Source organism: Bubalus kerabau, chromosome 2 (genome assembly GCF_029407905.1).
Source record: "Bubalus kerabau isolate K-KA32 ecotype Philippines breed swamp buffalo chromosome 2, PCC_UOA_SB_1v2, whole genome shotgun sequence".
Taxonomy (NCBI): domain Eukaryota; kingdom Metazoa; phylum Chordata; class Mammalia; order Artiodactyla; family Bovidae; genus Bubalus; species Bubalus kerabau.
The window spans coordinates 70,671,114-70,697,481 of record NC_073625.1 but is presented as its reverse complement, the minus strand read 5'-3'; the positions used below and the strand labels follow the sequence as shown (position 1 = coordinate 70,697,481).

The window sequence follows — 26,368 nt, the reverse complement described above, 5'->3', positions numbered from 1 at the left end:
ATGGTATGGTGCTTCAGTCTGTTGCAAATTCAGAGCATGTGTTCGCCAGTAACAAGAACCAGAAGAATGCCATACATTTTATGAACTGTTAATAAGTCCATAAACTGATTGCTTTGTAGCCAAAACTCTGTTACTACTGGCATTAGCCAACATTCCAATTTGGATTTCTTCTTGAAAATGAGTCTGTTCTAAAGTAATAGCTCAGTTCTTGCCCTACGTTTTCTCAAAGCAGTATCAGATTTCACTTATGGAACATAATTTTTGGAGGAAAAAGAAGTGGGGCTGTGTTGTTGGTTGTTTCTTTGTTCTTAGGTAAAGTCAACATTCCCTGTTTTAGACTTTGTGTGTATTTCTAGAAAGTTAGCAAGCAGACAAACAATGCCTGTTGAGTCAACTTATCAAACTTAGGTTTTCATTTTAAACATATGATGCTAACATGGATGGATTAACACCCATGGCATGTCATGTGGAGTTAGAACAACCTCTGTTTTAAAGCAATTCATTATTCAGATATTACTAATGTTTTAATGAATGTGAGAGAGTCTGGAAATGTTTGTTTAAACTAAAAAGCGTTTTAGATATGAAAGTTATCTTTTTACTTTATTTTCATATTATTTTGTATATGTTGTTTTGATCTCCCATTCTGCTTCCTTACATTGATACCTTTCCCCAAAAGATCAGTATTATCATTAACAAATGTTTATCAATTGCCTGCTATTTTCAAAGTTCTGGTTTAGGAACTGTGCATATAAAAACATACAAGATGTGTGCATATTAAACACAAACCCTTCTTTAACAAGTGTTTATTTTTTTTTTTCATCCCAAGTCCATAGCTCATATTAGGGTTCACTCTTGGTGTTGAACATTTTATGTATTTGACAAATGTATCATGATAAGTATTCTCTATGATCCATTATCTTTATCAAGACGTGTATTCTCTATAATTCTATTGAATATAGAATATTTAAACTGTCCTAAAATTCCTTTGTACACAGACTATTTATCCCTCCCTTTCCCCAAACACCTGGTTCAAGAGTTTTCAGATATTTGAAGAGGCCACACCTAGGGAAAAAGTAGCCCTAAAATATCAGCTACACATAAATATATTTCCAATGATTGTTTGCAAACAGAAATAATGAAAGTGTTCAGAAGATGAAGAGTTGTGGCCTGAAATTACCAGCAAAGGCTTAGCTTACATGGATCTAAACTGGAGAGGCACAACCTTGACTAAGTAGAGAAATAGGGGAATATTTGATGTTTTAATAATTTCTTAAGATGAAAAGACCTTCAGTGACCTCCAGGAACACATCTGAATCATGCATATGCAGTATAGATGGAGGGGAGTCATCGCCTCCCACTCACTTCGAGAGAGTCATCTCCATCTGACCATGGTTCACATGAGAAATCACCCTTCCTCCGTAGTCTCTTTCTAATGGGAGAGTTCTTAAAGGTCTGGGGTAATAGTTTTAGTTACAATCAAGCATTGATTTCTCTCTATTTCTCTCTCTCTCTAAATGGACATTAATTAGGCCATCTCATCCCAGGTAGAAGTGTAGCATGGAGCAGGAATACAAATATGTCTGGAAATGTTGGGGGTTATAGAGTAAAAATTGCCAGAACTTCACCAGGAAGTTTATGTTGAGCACCTACTATGTATCATGTATTTTGTTAGTTGCAGGGGAAGACACAAAAGCAGTGTATCTGTATCATCAAGTTTACCAAGTCAAAAAGAAAATAGATGAAATAGAGAACACCCAGGTAAATATGTTTCCATAGTGAATTGGAAACACATACTTAAAATGCTGCAGCTCAAGACTGTGGTGTAAGTCCTGCATTAGGAGTCTTAACCCTGGCAGAAAGCACATAACTCTTAAAAAATGTATTTTATACAAATCCTAGTGGCGTCTCATGTATGTTATCGATCTTGACAACATTTCTTGCTCAAATGTGGGTCTTTTCTGGTTTTAGTCAAGAACTGGAATTCCTACAATTATTACTAGAGAGAATACCATGTACTAGAGTACAGTTTCTCCAGGGGGTAAAACAAGAGTGACATTTCTAAATGATCTAATGCTATTTTAACAAGGGATCATTCAATAAGAACATTGGGTCTGCTGAGTTGCAAAGACACAGACTAAAAAAGACACGTCAATAACAGTGGACACATTGGACATTTTTTGCTTTAAGTTAAAGGGCACCATTTTCTGGGGTAAGAATCTTAGAGTACCCTCAGTTATCTACAAGAGGATTATGGCCTTTATTTGTGATAATGTGGAGTACACCTTCTACTCACACAGCTTGGGCCAGGTGGCTCAGTGATAAAGAATCCCCCCTCTGATGCAGGAGATGTGGATTTGATTCCTGTGTCTGGATGATCCTCTGGAGAAGGAAATGGCAACCCACTCCATTATTCCTGCCTAGAGAAATCCATGGACAGAGGAAACTGGCAGGTTAGAGTCCATGGGTTGCAAAGAATCGGACACGACTGAAGGGACTAAACAACTCAGACAGCTCAGATGGAGAGCTGTCCAGGCTGTAAGGTGACAGTGTTAATCCCAGGTCTGAGTGGAGAAAACAATAGTACATTTCACAACAAATAAATGGGCATTTGGGATCATTACCTGTTTTACAGCAAAACATCTTCCCCCTCCCATCAGTAGACGATTTAAAAAATACCCTAGAAGCAACATCATGACTCTAAGCAATAAGCCTAAACATAGAAAACCTGGTGGATTGGGACTTATTTGGAGGAAGGCCAGTGTTAACTTTAATACGGTTTTATTGATTTTGAATATAAATATTAATATGAGTTAAAAGCTAATGAAATACGTACAAGTTGAAGTCTTGCCGGGACCGTTTCAATAAATAGATGTTTATTAAGTTCCTTTAAAAACTATTTTATTAAACAAATAAAAATGTTCCGTACTATCAGACTTACACCCTCAGTATACTTGGCAAATCGTTCTGCAGTGTGTGTGAGAAGGTGCATTCAATTCAGTCCTTCCAGAAAACTAGTAACGTTTTGGCTTCATTAATCACCAAAGTCTCCCAGGTGGGAAAATTGGTCATATGCTAGTTGTGGACTCCCTTGAGAGTACCAAGATGTGAAGAGTTTTTATACTCGATTAGGTGTATAAGTTTTTCTTGAAAAGTAAATACCGCTATAATAAAAAAACAAACAACTACTCTGCACAGTATGTATGAGCCTATACCTATAAATTGTGTGTAATACTTTGTCCCACTGGTTATTGTGAGGATTACATGTATATTACTTACTTGTCGTATGAGGACTGAATAGGATTTGGAAGTTTCTTGTAAAATTCTATAAAGTACTATACATATTTAAGCATTGTTGTTAATATTATCTGAGACGGTGGCCTTTGTCTTCTTCACATTGTCAGTAGAGAGTTCTTGAAAAGTATCATCAATTTCTCTTGCTCTCTCTCTGGGTTAATTCTTTATAGAATCAAGCTGAGTCATTCAGTCTCTCCTTTTCTTTACCTTCCTCCCTCCCTCCCTTCTTCCTTCTCCTCCTCCTTCTTTCGTCCTTTCTTTCACTCCCTCCTTCCCTCCCTTCTTTCCTTCCTTCCTTCTTTCTGTCCTTTCTTCCCCTATGTCCTTATCTTCACTATTTACAATACATGAATACAAGTATTAATCAACTTGTCCTCTTAAAATAAGCAGCTCTCAAACTCCCTAATACATAGGCCAGAATAATACATGTTTCTGTGCCAGACTGTAAAACTGACCACAATTCCTTGTAGAATCTTCCATAAAAAGATGGAAACCCTTTACTCCTTGCATCTGAGCTGGTCCTGTGACTTGCTTTGACCAACAGCATTGTGTACTGTCGGAGAATTGATGCTGAAACCATTCTGATCTTAGGATTCAAGATGCCTTACATTATTTTGTGCCCCCTGTTAGAAACCTGAAGTGTACGTAAGCCCTGATTAGCCTCCTTGATGAACAGATAAGCCCTCCCATTTGCATCCATTTTAGGCCACTTCTCAGCCTACAATGCAGCTGCCTGCAGTGCATGAGTTAGCCCTGCCTAGACTAGAAAAACCACCAGTTGGAGTTGTTTCAAACTGCTGATCTATGGAGTCATGAACAAAATAAAATGATTATTTTTTTTAGCCATTAAATTTAGTTATCAATAGTTAGGCAGCACAATTAACCAATAACCCCTACCAATGATAGATTATACAGAACTGAGATATCAAAAGCCCAAATCATAAATTTTCACTTGTTCAATTATAATTACGTTATTATCAGAAAACATTTCTCTAATCTTGGAAGATCATTGGAACTGTCTTCATGTGCTCTAAGATATTAGAAAACCCTTAACCCTTAGATTTAGGGATATGCAGAGTGAGCATGTTCTCAATTAGTAAACACATTAAAGATCGTTAGACCTCCATGATTACTTTGACCAATGAATGTCATGGAAGTGATGCTGAACCCCTTCTAAGCCCAGGATTCAACATTCCCAGGCTTACATTCTTCTATGCTCCCTCTTGGAACCCTGCACCAAAATGTGAATAAGCCCTGACTAATTCTTGGATAATGAGAAACTGCAGAGGGGCACACCATATTCAAGAAGAAATATCCTTTTAGCAGGAAAATACAATAATAAAAGAAATAAAAATTGATAATGAAGTATAAAATTATTGACTTTACTGTCACATCAAATATTTGAGGTCCCTCAATATACACATTCACATATATTAAAAGTATTCACATTTTTAAAGTGAAAGATAGAAAAAAATGTGTTTTTCATGTATACTTAAAAACAGTATTAATTAAAAAAAAATTTATACTACTAAAAAATTTCTCCAAAAACATGAGTAGATGTAATTATGAAATTTAGAAATGCATGTTGCTAAGTCGCTTCAGTCGTGTCCGACTCTGTGCGACCCCAGAGACGGTAGCCTACCAGGCTTCCCTGTCCCTGGGATTCTCCAGGCAAGAACACTGGAGTGGGTTGCCATTTCCTTCTCCAATGCATGAAAGTGAAAAGTGAAAGTGGAGTCGCTAAGTCGTGTCTGACTCTAGCGACCCCATGGACTGCAGCCCACTAGGCTCCTCCGTCCATGGGATTTTCCAGGCAAGAGTACTGGAGTGGGGTGCCATTGCCTTCTCCATAGAAATGCATAAGTATTTGTGTTTAAATAAGCAGAATGGCACAAGCTGGAATCAAGATTGCTGGGAGAAATATCAGTAACCTCAGATATGTAGATATCTTAAGGGAAATCAACCCTGAATACTCTTTGGAAGGACTGATGCTGAAGCTCCAGTATTTTGGTATCTGATGGGAACAGCTGACTCATTGGAAAAATCCCTGATGCTGGAAAAGATTGAGGGCAGAAGGAGAAGAGGGTGTCAGAGGATGAGATGGTTGGATATAAAACTAAACAAGTTTTAGTTTAAAGATTGAGGCAGAAGGAGAAGAGGGTGTCAGAGGATGAGGTGGCTGGATGTAAAACTAAACAAGTTTTAGTGTACAACTAAACAAGTTGTACATACATATTTTATCTTCATATTTATTTTTACTCATCTTATTGACTTATTCACAAAAAGACAATAAAAAGGGGGAAGGCTATGCATGTGTGTGGCAGGGAATATATGGGAAATCTCTTTAACTTCACCTTAATTTTTCCATGATCCTAAAGCTACTTTAAGGGGCTTCCTAGGTGGGTCAGTGGTAAAGAACCACCTGCCAATGCAAGGAGATGCAGGAGACACAGGTTTGATCCCTGGATGGAGAAGAGCCCCTAGAGGAGGAAATGGCAACCCTCTTCAGTATTCTTGCCTGGAGGATCCCCGGTTGGCTGCAGTTCATAGGGTCACAAAGACTTGAGCATGACTGAGTGACTGAGCACACACACAAAGCTGCTTTAAAAATACAATCTTAATTTAAGAAGAACAAAAAAAAGCAATAAGAAGATCTGTAATAGTGGACAGGCACATTTGGTACTCCAATATTAGACTGTCTGATTATATTATATTATATATTATATTATTATATTATATTATCTGATAATAATGATGGTAGAAGCTGTTGGTGGGGCTTTTTTCAATCATATGGTAACATTAGGCCAATACACCACCAAAAGAGAATAGTTATGCAAGATTAGTAAAATACAATTAGGAAGGTCTAGATTACTTTGTTAAAAACTCTTCCATGATCCATCACAGTTTAATGTGAAAATACTCAATAAAAATCTACTGTCAATCTGAATTAACAATGACTGATAGCAAATTGTTCTCAGATGCACACGGAAATTCAGAATGTGGCCAAATGTATCTTATGGGACCTCCTTCAAAGACTGTAAACATTCATTTTGATTACTAATTTAGCTCAATTTATTTATATCTAGTGTAAAAGTAAACTTTGAGCTTATGCTCAGAGTATTACTAATTCTAAATTAAAGCTTTACTAATATTAACATCTGGGATAGATTTGCCAGTAACATTTTCAAGTATTTTTTTTTTTTTTAATGAGAGTCATTGATTAGCATAAGGTTGTGTGGACTTATGTATGTTTTTATTATACTGCTCACTGTAACACTTTACTTAGGTATTGATGAAATATAGAAATTACTCGCCCATTTCTGTGGCTTGTCAGAGCATGAGGGCAAACTATTAACATGAGTTTCTCTGGGAATTTAAGGATACAATTTCATAAGAGTATATCTCTAAGGGTAGGCACCGAATTGCCTATTTCTTAGTGTTGTATCTTACAGAGCCTTGCACACTACCTAAGGCATCTTTGATAAGGATTTGCTAAAAGAGATACTAAACAATTTCTTACTGGTTATTTTGATTTAGTTTCTAACTAGGCTTCACATCAGAATTTCAGGGAAAGTTAAGACAATTTTTCATTATTGCATTGTTATTATCTTCTTTGCTCTTTGCAATCATTTTAGAGTCAATCACAATTATGAAAGAAAACAATGACCAATAAAAGCAATTTCCAAATTACACAATGCATTCATATTTAAAGTTTTGTTTGGGAACTCCAAATGTGCTTTTGCATAGAAACAACATTAGAAATAATTAGGTTCCCAGGCCAGAACACAAAATCCTATTTGATCATTAACATAGATAAATTATATTCAAATGGAACAAGTCTAAGTTGCAAAGTCTGATAGTTGGTGGGTGTACAGAGCAGCAAGAAAATATTTTTTTTTCCTTTTCTTCTACAGGGTTGCCCAGTGTTAACATTTCAAGATACATATAGATTGTATTTGAAGTGCGTTTATCAGCTTTTTTTAATTTAAAGTTTTCCTCTTACTTTGGGGCCCCGAGAAGTCTCAGAAGCCCTGCTCATCAAACTGTTCCATATAACTTACCTCTCTTTTCTCTTCCTGTTTAAACAGAGCGATTAGTATGGGAACTTGCTAATTAAACCAATTCACACTGAGTTATAAATGACTGAAGCCTTTTAACTAGAATCAAGAGAAAGATTTGCATTTTTTTTAAGAGGTCATTAACCAAACTAAACTTTAGTTGAAAGAATTCAAGCACTGTTTCAAAATAATGTTAAAAAAGAAAGAGCTAATGTGAGTGAAGGCATTTTGGGGCTGTTAACTAGAATAAATAAAAGTTTATTTTGTATGTGACTTTTAGGTTCATTTCCTTGAATATAACCTTGAATTTCACAATCTTTATTCCTTCCTTTTTAAGACAGAGTTGTCTTAAAAATTAAAAAAAAAAGTTTATTTATATGTGACTTTTTCCTTGAAGATAATCTTTAATTTCATAATATTTTGGAGAAGGAAATGGCGGCCCACACCAGTACTCTTGCCTGGAGAATTCCATGGACAGAGGAGCCTGGCAGGCTTACAGTCCATGGGATCGCACAGTCGGATACCACTGTGCAAATAACTTTCTTTCCTTTTCACAATCTTTATTCTTTCATTTTTAAGACAGAGTTTTGAAGAGTTTACATTGTTAATTTTATCTAATTGTATTATTTAAAAATAATAGTACTTAACATTGAAAAGATATTAGTAGCTCTTTTTAGAAGGAGGTAGAATGAAAGGTAGAATGAAAACTGATGAACAGGAGATCATAAGCCAGAAGTTTTGAAATCAGGGGAATACTCTGATTTTTCTAAAAAAAAAAATTTTTTTTTCTAGCCAACATAAGATTTGAGTTCTTATTTTTTTAGAATAATCACAGCAGAAAATTGTTCTCTTTAAAAACTGAACACCAGACCTGTACGTACCCTATATTATTTCTAAAGTTTAAGGTTTGTTTATTCAGCAACAGGGATATTGAGCATTGTGTGTGAAAAAAACTTTTCCCCATATTTTTGGGAGAAAAATCTGATGTTTTTGCCAGGATTTTATACTATTCTTTTTCATGAAAATTTGGTCCGAGCACATTGTATTTTCTCACCATGTTTCTCAGAATGTGTGATATGTAATAATCCACTGCTGTTTTTACCAGGAGGGTTAATGTCTTCTTCACTGATGTGTCTTAGCAATGGTGATGTGTAATCTGTCATTTAAGAGCGCAGAGCTTTAAATTTGGAGAAGGAAATGGCGACTCACTCCAGTATTCTTGCCTGGGAAATCTGGCGGCTAGAGTCTGCGGGGTTGCAAAACAGTCAGATAGGACTTAGTGACTAAATGACAGCGACAACAAAAGCTTTAAACTCGTTCACACTTTTTAAAGTTAAAAAATATATGTATTTGCTTATATGTGGATATAGAATGGTTGAATAGGATATGCAAAATATTGGAGATAAGGATCTTGAGAGTGAAAATATACTCTCTGGTTCCCTGCATTCTCTCGCCTATATGACCCTTACCTGACTTACTTTTGCCAGAGAATGAATAATTCTATGGGAGGGTGAAACTATTTCTAACAGTGTGTTTTGCTTACACTGTTGGATACTAAGTAATTTTTCTTGGGACAGGAAGGTCTATGGTCTCAGTGGCATAAATTTCACACTCATAATAAAAACAAGTATCAGTATAGAAGACCTGGAAGTTCTGACTGGTCATGCAAATTTATAAGGGGCAACCCCTTTAAATTGATAAATTTTCCATGTGTACAGCAGAGTGAGTATCTGATTAAAAGCTTTCAAATAACCCTGCTTTTGAGGATATATGTCCTCCAGGCTGGGGTCATTAGCCTTACTGGAATGAAAAACACAAATTCAGAGCTTTTTGAACTCTGCCATACTCTATTTTCACTGATAGTTAAAGCCTTTCTACTCCTGCTAACGATCTATTCACTTGGTTTCTTATTGCAATCAATAAATGTCAGGATATTCATGCTCTGCATATTAATATACAAAAAGCATTGTATGTTAATCCAATATTCGGCCTTTATATTTTCTGTGGTAAAGAAAATTATTTTTCTTTACCTTGGATGGCCAATTTATTATCTCTTCAAAATCCTCAAAACAATAAATCCCATGATAAAACAAAACAAAACAACATTGTGGAACCATGATTTATACAGCTTCCTTGAACAAATACAGAGATTCTAGCTCACGGTGGTTGTAAAAATATGAGCCACATTTCATTGTAATTGCTATTGATGACTTCAAACTGCACACAGAAAGTGAAAACTAGAAAACAATGCATACTGTGGGATGATATTGCATATAGATTAATTACTTATATGATTTAGAATGTTGCAATACAGCATATTACACAATGGTTTAAATTAACTGGCAGTCATCATCTCCCATAGGACTAAATGAACATAAGTTTCAATTGCTGTTCTTTGGCAATGTTAATAGCATTGAGTACTGAATATCATGTTTTAAAAATTGTCAGTATTGGGTGGAGTTAGTATTTATTCATTTTAATATGCTGACTTCCTAAATTGTTACATTCATAACAAATTTTAAACAGATAAAACTGTAATTTCAAAAGTTCTGTGTTTCCATTATTAATGATTTTTCACATACAGCGTATTCTTGCACTCATATATCCTAACTGGAAATCTATGGGCATACCTGATTATGTTGAAGAAAGAAAACCTTCTGGCTAAGACTTTCAGAATGGTAATTTTAAGAGAGGTGAGGAGGAAACTAACTCAAGATGAATCCAATAGAGTTGGTAATAGGTATCCTAAGTTGGACACAGCTTAGCAATTGAACAACAGCAACAAGCTTCCTTATTACATTTTTACATTTTATTTTATTTTTTAACTGAGTAGGGGGAGAGAAGGGAAATTAAAACTAAATTATTTTTACATTAAGTCTTGTAAAACAAATTACTGGGGTTGGGAAGGGATATGTTAGATCTCAAAAGAAAAAAGTACACATTCAAACCATTCATTGATTTAAATCCATAGGTTTAATGATAATAATAGGATTCAGGTGGAAGAAAGATGAATAACAAATCTGTTAGGTGTAAAAGAAACACAAGTCTGTCCTTGTTCATGCATGGCCCCATGCCTATGTGTATATGTCCACAAACACATACACACACTATGTAAGAAAATTTTATCTCCTCTACCATTATAACTCCCTGAAATGCTTTGTCCCAAATATCCTGCCAGATTTTTCTCCACGAGCTTGCTTCTACCACTGTTTCAGCACCAAATGACAAGTCTTATTAAAATATTGGGATGGTAGTAAGGTGGAAAATCAGAGCGTGTAAGAGGAAACATTCTCCCAACAAGGAATAATTTAAAAATTAAAAAAATTTTTTTTAGTAGGATAACACAATTTTTCTGTTTTTCTTTTCAAATGTTATTCTAAAACAGTGTTATTTTAATAGCAAACATTTCAGCCCAAATGTTTCTTAAAATATGAATCAACTTTAAAACAAAATCACTATTTTATAAAAACATTAATGGGCAAAAGAAATTGGTTTTTTAGTCTTACCATATTATAAGTTGTTTGTATTTACTGGGCTTCCCTGGTAGCTCAGAAGGTAAATCTTCCTGTAATGTAGGAGACCCAGGACAGGAAGATCTCCTGGAGAAGGGAATGGCAACCCACTCCAGTGTTCTTGCCCAGAGAATCCCATGGACAGAGGAGACTGGTGGACTATAGTCCATGGGGTTGCAAAGAGACAGACACGATTGAGTGACTAACACACACTTATATTTGCTGCTGCTGCTGCTGAGTCACTTCAGTCGTGTCCGACTCTGTGCGACCCCATAGACGGCAGCCCACCAGGATGCCCTGTCCCTGGGATTCTCCAGGCAAGAACACCAGAGTGGGTTGCCATTTTCTTCTCCAATGCATGAAAGTGAAAAGTGAAAGTGAAGTTGCTCAGTTGTGTCCGACCCTCAGCGACCCCATAGACTGCAGCCTTCCAGGCTCCTCCATCCATGGGATTTTCCAGGCAAGAGTACTGGAGTGGGGTGCTATTGCCTTCTGCACACACTTATATTTACTAGATCATAAAAGAGTGATTAAGTGTGGATTCAACCTGTACAGATTCAAAAGCTACTTTGTTTTATTGATCAGTCTACATAACGTTTCTGTGCCTTAGTCTCCTAATCCATAAAATGAACATAATATCTCACGTAAAGTGCTTAAAAGATGACATTTATATAGGTTCCCCAAAAAACCCACTTATTATTATCCACTCTATGCGAATTATTTTCTTAGTATTTTAGCAGTTTCACATTAAATGACTTTTCTTTTTTGTTGTTAATCTATCTTTTCTTTTTGGTGGTCAGTGAAAGTAAGAATGGAAAAGTATTGGTTTTCAGTGAGTACTTAATTATCATGTTATTCATAAGGACTTTAGGGAGCTAATAAATGAGAAAAGACAGCATTAATACCTCTTCTAGGAATCCTGACTTATGGCATAATATTTTAAGCTAGATACATTCATTTTCTGAATAACGCAGTGGGGAAAACTTCTCATTGGAATGGGTCTTTAAATGAGTAGCATCCTTATACGACTGGAGATAACCATTTCTTTTCTAGACTAAATTTGTTCAAATGTATGTGAGGCTCAGTTTCACTCTCTATTCACTTCTTGATCACAGAGCACAAACTGTAGTTCAGAGAGAAAGTTGTTTTAGGCTTTGTTGTCAGTTAGAACAAAGAATTAGAAGCTTACATGTTTCAGGTCTAATGCAACAAAGAAAATTATTCCACTGGGAGTAACAGGCTATTGGAAGGCCCACACCAGCAGTATGATGTAGAAAATAAAAGATGCTTATTAAGATAACTTAAAGGAAAAGAAAGAAGGAAGAAAAAGAGGGGAAATGGAAGGAAAGAAGGAAGGAAGGAGGAAAGGGAGGGAGTGAGAAAGGAGGGAAGGAAGGAGGGAGGTAGGGAGAAGGATGAAGGAGAAGGGAAGGAAGAAGGAGAAAGAGAGCAAGAATATTCTATTATTTTCTAGGTTTCTGACCTTGATCATGACCCAAACTCCCACAACACAATTTAGGTAAATTATTGATAGAGTTCTTTGGAAAGTGCTTTTTAGTCTGACTTATTCGCATAATTGACTCAATTCTCAATTTACTACTTCACTTTGGTGGTGGGGACGTGGCCAAAGAGGATTTTTGGCAACCATCCATTCCCCTGCTGACCTCTTCCTAATCAGGTTAACCACAGATGGAAAGAGTTGATTTAAAGTATATTTTTATTTGGTCCTCGGTGAATCTGGAAAAAAAACAGGTTTAATAGCTGTACCTTTGGATTTGGTACAAATGAGCGCTTCATATGATTATTTTAAAAGTCTGCTTTTCTAACAGGAATTAAGATGAGCAATGCTATAATGATCATATCAATAAATACATTTCATAAAATTTTAGTTTTTCTTGTAATTACCTTTCAGCCAAATATAGGCTATATACATGAATTTTTAAAGTAATATTTGTATAATTTTAAAAAATAAATGCATATATTCTGACAAATGATCTTTAGAGATTAGTAATTCTATGTTTTTGATTCTGCATTTTCAATATGTGACAGAATTAAAAAATGCAAATATTAATAAATACACTTCAACTATTCTCAGGGAGATACCTATTTATGCACAGAGTAACTTGCTGATCAACAGTGACACAAAGAATATGTAAGAACTGGTTTATCATTTTAGGAGTGGGGTGTAGAAGAGATGAATTTAGAATTACCAATTTGAACACCAAGTAAAACTGACTTTTTAAGAAAGTAAAAGATGAAGCTAATTTTTTAAGTGAATGAAATCTTTATGGCATAAAATCCCTTGCACTATTCCAGTGTGATACATTAATATGTAGATTTTGCCTCATCTTTTGTGACTTTTGCCAAAAGAGAAATAGGGCCAAGTAAATACTGCTAGAAGGCAACGAATTCAGCTCTAAACCCTGATGAACATCTCAATCAAAGGGAAATCACATCTAGACTATAGCGCTGAGAAGGAAAATAATCTTGTGGCCTAACAGCCTCCCTTCTCTGCCCATCCCCCATTGTCTCAGCAGGGTGGAACTTAAACAAAAGGAATAGAGCCAATAGGTCTGTAAAAGCATGTTCTTTGTACATAGTCAAGCTCTCTAGAGGGCAGTGTATTAAACTGCAGATATTATCTAGCTAAACTCCAAATCATAAAAGCATGAAATTAGTAATTGACTGAAGTTGCCTCATTTATTAGTAGCTCAGACCTCTGCTTGAATTAATATTGCCCAATGGAATTTCAAGTAGTGGGGACATGGCGTATCATGACAGAGATTAGGGCCTGCTTCTATTACTGCATTTTAAACGTCCCGCATCCTCCAATTAGGTTAGCTGTAATCTAACATGCATGCTGTTGGCACTTTTATTGTCAAGAAGATGCAGCATCAGTTGTTTATAACATCGTGCTCATTTTAGCCAGTGAGGGATTCATTCTACCTTAATTTGGCATGATCTCTACAGTTACTTTTGCATCTTCTAGGGGTTTACGTATTGTATCCTCTGTTGGTTTCAATAATGTGCATCAATTAAAGATGGTAGTTATCTATGTAATATATGTAACATATATACATATTTATATAAGTAATATAAAAATTACTAATAACATACTGAGTTTCATTTTAAATGCACATAGCATAGCCAAATAAAATTAAATACTTTTTAATATTATATTTTTCTATTAATGATGACTGGTATGTTCATAGACATGTGCATTAAATTTACAATATTATTTAAATAACATCTCTTTTGTATAGAATTGTAATATTCTTTTGTTATATTGGTAATGACTAAAAATAATTTTATCTCTGAGAATTAAAAAATTTAATTTATAGCAGGATGTTACAGGAAATTAGGTACTGTTTTCTGTTATTAAATAACTGAAAAATATTTTTGGTCAAAATCATGCCTGACAAAATCCAAATAAAGCAAGGTACCAGAACCTACTTTGAATTTGACCTGAGTATTGAAAGGAATAACATGAATTTTTAAAGCAGTGGCAATTCCTCAGAAGTTTAATCTATAGGAAACAGCCCTGAAGATAAATTCTCTACTTTCTGTGACTTGGATTTTTATAAATTTCACCATTGGCCAATGCATACTCTACAGAAAACCATTTAAATAGGTACTTTGGCTTTAAATTGCTTGGAACCATTTGATTCATGAAGATACAATACATCTTTGCCATTGTGGAATTAAAGGAAAGAAAACAATGCCAAAATATATAGGCACATGAAATATCTCAATCTGATAAGCTTCAAATGCTTATCATAAAGGCACTGATGTTTTTTCATGGTCAGTATGTGGCAAAAGTGCATCTTCAAAAAATGAAAAGGTTTAAAAGGTTCTGCCCAAAAATTGTATTAAGAGAAGGGAAGTAATTGTTACAAATGTCCTTGTTGGTAAGATATTTCAGACAGAATTAATGACCACACAGAGTTAATGGCCCTAGGACCACAAGCTCTTCCAGTTGATCATTAATCCTCAGGAAATACTGGCATCGTATATGTTATTGTTGAAACTATATATAACCAAGAGTTCCACTTTGTTCTTTCATTTTTACTTGAGTTATATCCCACCTGTTGAGTTCAAGTTGAATATCCAATGGAAAAAGTTCTGAAGGACATTAGCTATTACTAGCAATAGTTACGAAATTGATTACATCCCCCTAGAGAGAAATGAACTGCTCCAATTTCTACGTAAATATAAATTACCTTCATTTTACAATTTTCCTAGTCAACACTTTCCTCAGATATTTTAAAGTCATTTGATATAACAAATGACTAAAAGCATGTTTTTTTGTACATCGTCAAGCTCTCTAGAGGGCTTGACTATATATTTTAGATGATATTCAATGTTTAATAAAATTCTGATTAATTATTACTGTTCACTAGAAGTTAAAATGGAAAATGCTGAGCCCAATAAATTCAGTGTACTAGGCTTTCTTCAACTTTGTGAACTTGAAAAGAAGTCAAAGCCATAGAAAGATAGGTTCTAATATAAACAAAACTTATTCACATATTTTTATATTGTTTATTAATTGTATTATTGTTTAATTTTGATTAATTCTATATTGGTTAATAATTCAGAATGTCATATTTTAGAGTTATATTCATATATAATACATAATATTACAGTAAACTATTTCTAGCATATATATAAGTATTTTTGTGTGAAATTGAAAAATTGGAAATGAAAGAATGCATGTCATTGTGTTAAATAAATTTCATTTTACATTATGGTAATATAAGATAGATTATTTATTGCTCCTATTTTTGTCCCTTCATTCTATTACTCTGTTAATCCACCTCATCAATTTTATTTTCTTATTCTTCTGGTATCATCCTAATCCCAATATAATCTATTCATTGTGAGTTAGAATTCTACCTTCTTTTCATATATTCTTTTCTTTGTATCATTCTTGCTTTTACGTCCTTCCCTTCTCTTCTCATTCCATGCATTTTCAAACTTTTTTTTCTAGCAGAGCGGTTAACAAAGCAAAAGGGTCCAAACCATCTTTGGATTATAGTAAAAGTGTCTATCTTCTCTGGTACCAAACTACACTTTTGAGTCTTGACAGAATACAGATATTCCTGTGGTTGGATCCTTGAAGAACTGTAAGCTAAGTGCAGGTAATGAATCTGACTTTGCTTCTTTTGTGTTTTTTTCTAACCTGTCTTAAACTTTTTGTTTTTAAATGGCTTGATCTCCTCTTATATTGGGTCATTGAAGAAGGCTGAATTCCAATAGGTAGGGAGTCAGAATATCTGGTATAAGTTTAGCCTGGTAGTTTAAGTTAAGAGAGAGGGATTAGAGAAGAGACAAGATGATAAATGTAAAGAAACCCAAACTTAGAGTCTTACAAGCTGGGTATGAATCCCCACTCTACCACTGGCTGATCTTGGCCAAGTCACTTAAACTTATAGGAACTCAGTTTCTTTATTTAAGAAAAAAGGGGAACATGTTTTTATTTAGATAGATTGAATTAAATGAATGTGATCATAAATTGGAAGTTACATTCTTTGCTGTGTACTACATAATAAATGCTCAATAAATGTTAAAAAGTCTTTAAATTACATCTGGTCAAATCTATTTAATCAGTATTTTTGGCCAAGTAGCTATTCTGGGGATTTCATCTCACATAAAGTCAGACTGTAATATTTGGTGAAAAAAAAAGGATCAGAGAAATCAACATGGACAGTATCAATAAAATTCACGCATGCATTTTCAATAGGCAAAATATACTTTTAAGTTTATATCTATGTTTTGTTTAGATAAGTGTATGTACTAAATCATTTGTTGTCTAAAAAATGTAGCATATACCTTTCAAATTCTTGAGAATTTATAAGTTGTTGACCTACTGATTCTTATTCTCTTTTGTAAATGTTAAATATCTACATTTCATAAGTAATAAATTGAGATAAACAGCAATGCTAAGTTTTCTTAAATTACTTAAATATTAAATCTGGCTATTTTGTTGCTTGGATATAATTTTATTAAATGAATAAAAAGAATTCTAATCAGCATTAATTTTTAGAGATCCTTCTAATGCAGCATTATGAAATGGAAGAACATATAGATTCACTTGTTGGTATTCCTAGTAAAAATACCATTATCAATACAATTTCTGTTATATTTTAACACTGCACAGAAAAGTCTTATCTAAAAATGATGTGTGTGCACTAAGTCACTTCAGTCGTGTCTGACTCTATGTAACTCTATGGACTGCAGCACGCCAGGGTCCTCTGTCCGTGGGATTCTCCAGGCAAGTATACTGAAGTGGGTTGCCATGCTCTCCTCCAGGGGATCTTCCCAACCCAGGGATTGAACTTGTGTCTCATTATATTTTCTGCATTGGCAGGCAGGTTCTCTACCACTAGCGCCACCTGGGACTGCTGCTGCTGCTGCTAAGTCGCTTCAGTCGAGTCAGACTCTGTGTGACCCCATAGACGGCAGCCCACCAGGCTCCCCTGTCCCTGGGATTCTCCAGGCAAGAATACTGGAGTGGGTTGCCATTTCCTTCTCCAATGCATGAAGGTGAAAAGTGAAAGTGAAGTAGCTCAGTCCTGTCTGACTCTGAGCCACCTGGGAAGCCCTCTACAAATCATATTTGATATTACCTATGTACAATCACAAAATAAATATATGTAAATTAACAAGCTTCCTCACAGTTTGTTTCATTTTATTTCATAGTATGTCTTTACTTAGAAAAAAATGTGCTTTAGTAAAATTTGACAAACATATCCTAAAAGTCATATGGAGAATCAAGGCACCCAGGATAGCCAAACATTCCTGAAAAAGAAAAGGTTGCAGGACATACTTGCCAATGACAAAACTTACTACAAATTTACACTAATCAAGACAGTGTACTTTTGTATCACAGAAGATGTAATAGACATTTTCCAGAAGAGGACATACAATGTCCAAGTAAATGAAAAGGTAGTCACCATCACCTAATGGTCAGGGATTTAACACTACAATGAGATATTACTTCATACAGGCTAAAATGGCTGTTATCAAAAAGATAAACGAGAAGTGCTGTTGAGGATGTGGAGGTCAGGGAACCCTTGTGTCCCGTTGAAAGGAACGTGCCTTGTGCTTAGTGGCTCAGTTGTGTCCGGCTCTTTTGAGACTCCATGGACTGTAGTCTGCCAGGCACCACTGTCCATGGGGATTCTATAGGCAAGAATACTGGAGTGGGTTGTCATGCCTTCCTCAGGGGATCTTTCCAACCCAGGGAACAAACCCAGGTCTTCCGCATTGCAGGCAGATTTTTTACTGTCTGAGCCAACAGAATGTAAGTTGGTGTGACTTCTGCCATTTGCAAAAACATGAGTAGGCCTTGAGCCCATTGTATTAAAAGAAAGTCTGACAAAGAGGACAAATACTGTCTACACTATGTTATCATGTATATATGGGCAATCTAAAAGAGTCAAACTCATAAAAAGAGAGTGGAATGGTTGTTTTCAAGGGTAGGATGGAGGAAATGTGGAGATGTTGGTCAAAGGGTACAAATTTCCAGTGAGGAGATGAACCAGTTCTGGGAATCTAATATATTAATACAACATGGAGATTACAGTTAAAAATATTACATTATGTGCTTGAAAGTTGCTGAGAGAGTAGCACATTTTTTCTGTGTTCATATCACACACACAAAAATGTAATTATGTGAGGTGTTGAATGTGTTCATTAAGCTTATTGTGGCAATCATATGGCAATGTATATATGTATATATATCAAATCATCATGTTATATACTTTAAACATATACAATGTTAGAATTAAACTATATCTCAATTAAATCAGTAAAAATGATGGGATCATAGCAAAAAAGAATGCATTACTAGCATTAAAATAAACAGATAGATAAATGGAAAATATCTGAGAGTACAGAGAACATTTACATCTGCAATATTGATTTTCAGTAATAGTGTAACGCTACTTAATTGGAAAAGAGTTTTAACAAATGATGCCAGAACAACTTGTAATCAATATGCAAAGAAACAAAATTGAATATTTACTTCATACCATATACAAAAACTAACTTGAAATGGATCAAAGACCTAAACCTAAAAGATAAAATAGAGAGAGAAAACATAAGGGGAAATTTTGGTGATCTTGAGTTTGGTAGTTTCTTAGATATGATCCCAAACCAAAAGCAATAATAATAAAAAATATATAAACTTATCTTTATCAAAATTAAAATCTTTGTACCTTAAAGGACATCTTCAAAAAATGAAGAGACAACCCACAGGATGGGAGAAAATTTATTGTAAATCATAAATCTATGAGACATATATCAAATGTAAGAGGATATTATATTATTAATAAAAATCAGAACACCCAGTTATGAAGTGTGCAGAGGACCGGAATAGATATATCTTCAAGGAATATAAACAAATGACCAATAAGCACATGAAAAGATATTTAACATCCTAACCATCAGGGATGGTTATGAATACAAATGAAAACCCTAAGGAGACACCACTTCATGCTGACTGGGAGGGCTATAATAAAACTGTGGTTGAAGATCTGAAGAAATTGGAACCCTCATACACAGAGGGTAGAAATGTAAAGTGGTGTAGCCACTTTGGAAAAGAGTTTGATCTTTTCTCAAAAGATTAAACACAGAGTCATCATTTGACCCAGCAATTCTAACTTACCATAATGTCCATAGAAGTAATTTTTGTAATAGCTAAAATGTGGAAACAACCCATGAAAGTGTGTATGTTCAGTCGCTCAGTTGTGTCTGATTCTTTACCGCTCTGTGGACTGTAGCCCACCAGGTTCCTTTGTCTATGGGATTTTCCAGGCAAGAATCCTGGAGTGGGTTGTCATTTCCTACTCCAGAGGATCTTCCCAGCCCAGGGATGCAAACTGCTTCTCTCCTGCATCTTCTGCATTGGCAGGCAGATTCTTTACCACTGAGCCACCTGGGAAGCTCTGGCAACAATCCAAATGCCCATAAATTGGTGACTAGATTCACAAAATGTGGTATATCTGTACAATAGGATATTATTGTATTAGGCAAAAAAAAAAAAAAAGAAATATTGATTGTGTTACAGCATGGATGACTCCTGAAAAATTACTATAAGTGAAAGAATCCAGTCATAAAAGATGGCATATTATGTGAATCTTGAAATGCCTTAGACTAGGCAAATGTATATATGTTGAGAGAGTAGATTAATGGTCACTCAGGGCTAGGGAGAGAGTGGATTGGGGGGGAATGTTATAATGAAAATCATCTAAAATTGATTGGGGTGACATTTGCATTGCTCTGTGAATATACTAAAAAGAAACTGAATTGTACCCTTTAAATTGGTGGATTTTATGGTATGTGAATTATATCTCAAAGTTGCTATAAAGAAAAAAGCAGAACTTTAATGACATTGTTAAATCCACTTCCAAAAGTGCCTGGTTCAAGTTATTTATTGATGTTAATTTTTAAAATTTTAAATGAATTTTTTTAACTTTTAAATAATTGTTAAAAGTCACATTCCACTTACAATTATTACAAAATATTGGCTATATTCCTCATGTTGGGCAATACATCCTTGTAGCCTATCTTATATCCAATAGTTGTATCTCTGTCTCTCACCCCTATATTCCCCACTCCCCATCATGGATAACCATGGATAACTAGCTTTTTCTCTGTATCTAAGAGTCTCTTTCTTTTTTGTTGTCTTCATTAGTTTGTTGTATTCTTTAGATTTCACATATGCTTGAAATCTTATGGTATTTGTTTTTTTCTGACTTATTTCACCGTAGCATAATGTTCTCCAAGTCCATCCATGTTGCTGCAAATGTCAAAATTTTGTTCTTTTTATGACTGAGTAGTATTCCATTGTATAAATATATTCCACATCTTCTTTATCCATTCATTAGTTGATTGACACTTAGGTTGCTTCCATGCCTTGGCCATTGTAAATAATGGGGTGCATGTATCTTTACAAATTCATGTTTTGATTTTTGGATATATAGCCAGGGGTGGAGTTGCTGGGTCACATGGTAGCTCTGTTTTAGTTTTTTGAGAAACCTCTGTACTGTTTTTCAGTTTGGCTGTTGGGAAAAGAAGTATTTCATTTTCCACTTTGATTGAACAAAATGTTTTCTGTTATTTATGGTATCACATTAACATGACCAGTAGTATTCTATTTTGAATCTCCTAGCATAAATTAGGAGGATAAAAAAAGTTCATTTTCCAATTTCTTTTTATTCAGCATACACTTCCCTTTATAAAGTAGATGATGGTTTCTAAGTTATAATCTTGAACTATTAATATTTTCTTATAGACTTAGAAAGCCAGATTGGATCAGTAGGCTGAGGAGAGATAGGCTGTACTCTTTCTACCTCTTGATTGCAGAGGCTAATGTGGTTTAACCACCCATGGCCAAGCTCAGGCTACATCACACAGAGCAACTTTGAAAACCAAAAGGCAGTCAAGAACTAGCAATGGGAAAAAAATCCTCTCACGTACAAAGCTTTATATGTGATCTTTCTTGAGCTTTACCACCTTCTCATGAAACAAAGTAAGTTATTTCTAAGAGTATGGGGCCAGATGTCTGTCCTTCAGCATCATCTCTAAATATTGCATTTTACTTCCTTTGTAACCTTAGAGAACAATTCAGCAGAAACAAATTTTCTACTCTATCTCTATGACAGTTTGGAATAGGAGATCGTTTATTTGTCCATGACTATGACCTATTCCTATTTATTCCTCGACCTTAGTTTCTAAGCCTTGTTTTCAGGAGTCTCCTCAAACTAGAAAGCAGTGAGTTTTCACTCAATAAAAAATATTAGGTAAATAAATAAACATAATACATGAGAGGATGAAGACCTTAAAACATGTGTGCGTGCTTATGTAAAAAAAAATTAACTGGAAGAAGTTGTTCACTTTCCCAGTATAGTGAAAAAAAATAAAAATAAAACAGAAACCTAAAAGAGACCTCAGAACTCCGAAATGCCATTCAAAGCTTTGACTTGGGTAATTTCCTTTAAAAATCGTGAGGGCATATTTGGCGTATTTGTGTGGGAAACCTCAGTAGGGGGAAAACATATTTTTTTCCACTATTGATTATAAACCAACAGTTCCTCTTCTCAAAATTAGTCAAGCATCTGGTTGTTATTATTTTAAATTTACTTTTATTTTTTAACTGTACAATATTGTATTGGTTTTGCCATATATCAACATGAATCCACCACAGGTATACACGTGTTCCCCATCCTGAACCCTCCTCCCTCCTCCTTCCCTGTACCATCCCTCTGGGTCATCCCAGTGCACCATCCCCAAGCATCCAGTATCGTGCATTGAGACATGGACAACTCCTTTTTTTCAGAACCATGATAATATTCTCTATTCTCTATAATGTTATTTTCATTTTTAAAGTCTGAAAAACATTGATTTCTCTGGCTATTCATTTTGATTTTGTGAGCAATATCATTTCCACCTGGCAACAGAGAGCTAAACTGAGATACTTAGAAGAATCCATAGCATTTATTTATTTTTAAAAGACATTCAAGAACATTCCTATAAACCTCAGGTTGGTAAGAGCACTCTTGATATTCTTTCTTCCAAATAAAAAAGATGACAATATGTATTTTGACAGGAAAATGTAGCAAAAAAGTGCTTTGTTTCATGTAAAACAAGCTATTCATTCTGAGACTGACCATAAATCTGAAGCTTAAAGTAACTTTTATTACATTTCAATTACTCATTACCCATCTCCACCCCTCAAATACACTTATAATGTAAACTAGAAACCTAAACCAGGGTCTTGAAGGTGTACTCTTACTATCTGGAGCTAAGTCACCTGCTTTATTTAGGTTTGGATTTTTAATCACTTTCCCAATGTCATTAATTTTTTAACATAGCTTGAAAATTAACCATAGGAATCACGAAGAATATTTTCAGGGTCATGCACAAATCAAACTTGAAAGTTCATATTCAAATGGAAGAATGCTGGGACTTGGAACCTTGGGCTTTGAGTGGATGCAAGAAATACGTTTGAGAATTCACTGAAGAATTTACTAGGATAACTTAGAAATATAATCTGGTCTTTGTTCAACATATTCATTATTGTACATATATTTATTCTCTGATGAGGATATTTTATTATTATCTGAAATTTACAGATTATTTTCCAATCTTTATGAAGTACTATCTTTAGAAAGATACTAAGTTTGGTTCTGGTTCTATGTGACAAACACTTCACATCAAACAAGGCATGCTATGTATATGATTCAATTTAACTGCAGTATTTGGCAATGTATAAGATTCTTCAAGTGCTTGGTGAACATCTAGTCATGTTATAGTTTTCCTCTTATTAGACATTTAATAATAAATTTTAAAGAAATATGAGGTTATTTGTCTTACCTTTTAAGTGAAACAATGTTTGCTGCTTGTTGAGTATTATCTTCAATTCTAAATAGTCTTAAAGAATACTTTACAATCCATTACAAATATTTTTTTGCATCAGCACCAAGTTTATACAGCTTTCTATAAAATCATTTTATTATTCACACCAATAAATACAGAAAAATACCCTAATTTTCTACAATTTATTGGTAACCTTTTTAGACATTAAAAAAAAAAAAAATAACCATCTACCCTCCCACAAGATCAATTAGAATTTTCAGAAATCATATGTTCACTCTGACTCCTCTCTGAATTACTTTCCCCCCAAAAAGTTTTCATTTAAAATGCTTATATAAAGCAATCCATAATGGATAGTGCATTTAAAACTGGTGAGGAAACTAAATATCTGTATGGTTACTTGCCAAAATTGTTGCTTTACATAGGGCTTCTTTGTGTGAGATTGACTAGGATAGTTTAACCCTTATTTATTCCTGCACTGCTTACTCCCCCTTCTGGTATTTGGCTTCACTTTCAAGTTTGCATAGAAGCATTTACCTAGGAATGTCATTTCCAAAATGAATAGCAAATGAAGCTATTTGGAAAAGCAACTGTGTTATTCAGTAGCAAGGGTGAACACTGAATTTATATTCTGATTGAATTATTTGGTATAATTTGGTTTTCAACAATATCATAAGGTAAAGCCACTAATCATTTTTCATTCAGGTTCAAAATGATGTCCACATATTTTGCATAGTTTGGTGTGAAATTCCTCTTAGCAACAGGATTTATTAAACTAAACATATTTTGGTTTACTTTCATGTATTAACTTTTCTAAACATTGCCCCGTATTTTCAGATGAATCATTCATTAAACAGCTTGCGTGGTGGGAAAGGACATGTGACTCAATGAAAGTTAATATAGACATGCTATATGATTCCTGCTCTGGGCCAGGGGCAGGGGTTCAGGGATGTTCTGTTGTTCTGTTGTATACATAAGATTACTAAGTGTTAAAAATGTCACTATTCATCTTACATGTGAACTTGCTTACCGGCCATTCTGGGTAATATTTTCAGTGGACATACTGAAAACTTAAAGATTAAAAGGAAAACACCAGACATTGCTATGTCATTTTCATGATTCAAAGAAAGTTCCACACTTTGCATAATATGGTTAAAATAAGCAAACAAACAAACAAAAGTTATGTTAATGGATGAAATGTACATCTATATGCTTTTGTGAAAATGTTGTTTAATCCGTAAAGTGTTTTTCTATTTTCATAAAATAATACCGATCCAACATTGTGGGATATTGGTAGATAACCTCTCAAATATCATGTAGGTAGTCCTCAGTTCAGTATAGTTCCATGTGTCATCTACCTACATAATATCTGTTTTGCATGTTATCTGTCAAACTAATTGAATTTTAAAATTTCTGCTCTGTTCTTTCAAATTTTACGAAGTGATTATTTAGTTAAATATCTGACTCATCGCCAGTTATATTCTATGTGAATTTCTAATCAAAACACCATGGAAAATGCTATACTTTGACCCTGATAAAAATCTAAGAGCTTAAATTTAGTGGCAGACGAGACACTCTGTGCCCACTTCTTGTTCTATTTAAGATAGTCACTAATCTGTCATATATGACTTCAACTTGCATCTATATCACAGTCAAATAGTGCCTTCATTGGCATCATCAATGTAAGTATGTAATTTAAAACATGTCTGTAAAGAGAGTTTTGGAGGCATATGGTTTGGAAACACTAATGTTTTAAATGCTAAGAGAACAAATTTAATTTAAAATATGATTGAATTTAAAGACTACTGATGTTTTGACAATTACAGTGATAAAACGTGATTAAATTAAAGGACAAAATTTTAAAATAAATCAGAAGACTCTTGTGAGGCCAAGTAATAATTTTCTCCAAGAGTAAATTAGGAAAGAAAGCCTGGGGGAAATAGAGGAAACTACTGTTGCATGGAATATCAAACAAAGACAACAGAATAAAAAGATATGGATTAGCAGTGGTCTGTATCAGTCATTCATGACATGTCGTCTGAGGAGGAGTTCTGAGAATTGTTGCACAGACCCGAGAACACATATGCACAGCGCTGACTCTCAACCAATGAACCATGTATTTTCCACATTTTGCATCTCTATGTTACATAATTAAGACACCAGTTCATATTAAGGTATGTCTAGGGAATTCCTTGGTGATCCATGGTTAGCAATTGGTGCTTCCATTGGCAGGGCCCAGGTTCAATTCCTGGTCAGAGAAATAAAGGTCCTGCAAGTGACATCATGGGGTAGCCAAACAAATATATAAACTTAAAAATGTGTCTGCCTTTGAAGCATCTTGTTGTTTCCTGTAAAGTACTGTTATTATAAGAAATTAAAAAGGATTCCTCCTACAGAGTGAAGATGGACCATTATGGAAGATGAGAAAATGAAAACACATCTTAGCTGCCTTTAAGCTATGCACTATTTTTGCTTTTTCAATGTTATTATTTAGTCAACTGAAACAGATTATTACCATCCCACAAAACACTTGAAGGGCCAGCAATAGGTGAGGAAGAGAGGCCAAAAATATGTCTAAGAATAGATGGTTCCAAAGACTAAGTAAAATAAGCACATTTCCATCAATAGATTTTGTAGGGATTTAGAAACTAAAATTTACAATGAGGCTCATAAAAAGCAAATGCAATATCAAGATGTCTCCTGGGACACTACAAGAGGACCTGTCAGAGAAGAATAAGTAAAAATAAATTACAAAGCCTTTGAGAAACAGGAGCTCAGTAACCAGATCACTGGCATTACAATTCTTCTGGTTCCTCCACTTACTAGGTAATAGACCCTGGACAACTTTCATTCTTCATCTGTAAGCCCAAGTTTAAAATAACACTTATTTCATTAAGATTAAATTAGTGAATCCATGGGACTTTACAAGATTATGACAGTTTCTGGCCAACTGTCCACAAAACCATTTTCCTTTCCCAAGGAATAAAATACTAAAGGATTAAAAAAAAAAAAAAAAAAGGAAGGGATTGAAAGGCTTAAAAAGTAGTTAAAAAATGTTTGCCTCCAGTTTTAATTATGTTAAAAGAGACAATTTGTTACAGTTTATTTTCTTCTTCAATATTGCTG

General features: G+C 34.5%; 1 long non-coding RNA gene across 1 annotated transcript in view; it reads left to right on the top strand.

The window, feature by feature from the left end:
* Positions 1-17,517, top strand: part of LOC129643392 (uncharacterized) — a 28,646-nt gene extending 11,129 nt beyond the window's left edge. The window contains exons 2-4 of the long non-coding RNA XR_008710282.1: positions 15,852-16,002; positions 17,022-17,139; positions 17,236-17,517. This is a non-coding gene — a long non-coding RNA (uncharacterized LOC129643392). The remainder of the gene's footprint in view (positions 1-15,851; positions 16,003-17,021; positions 17,140-17,235) is intronic.
* The last annotated feature ends 8,851 nt before the right edge of the window (positions 17,518-26,368 follow it).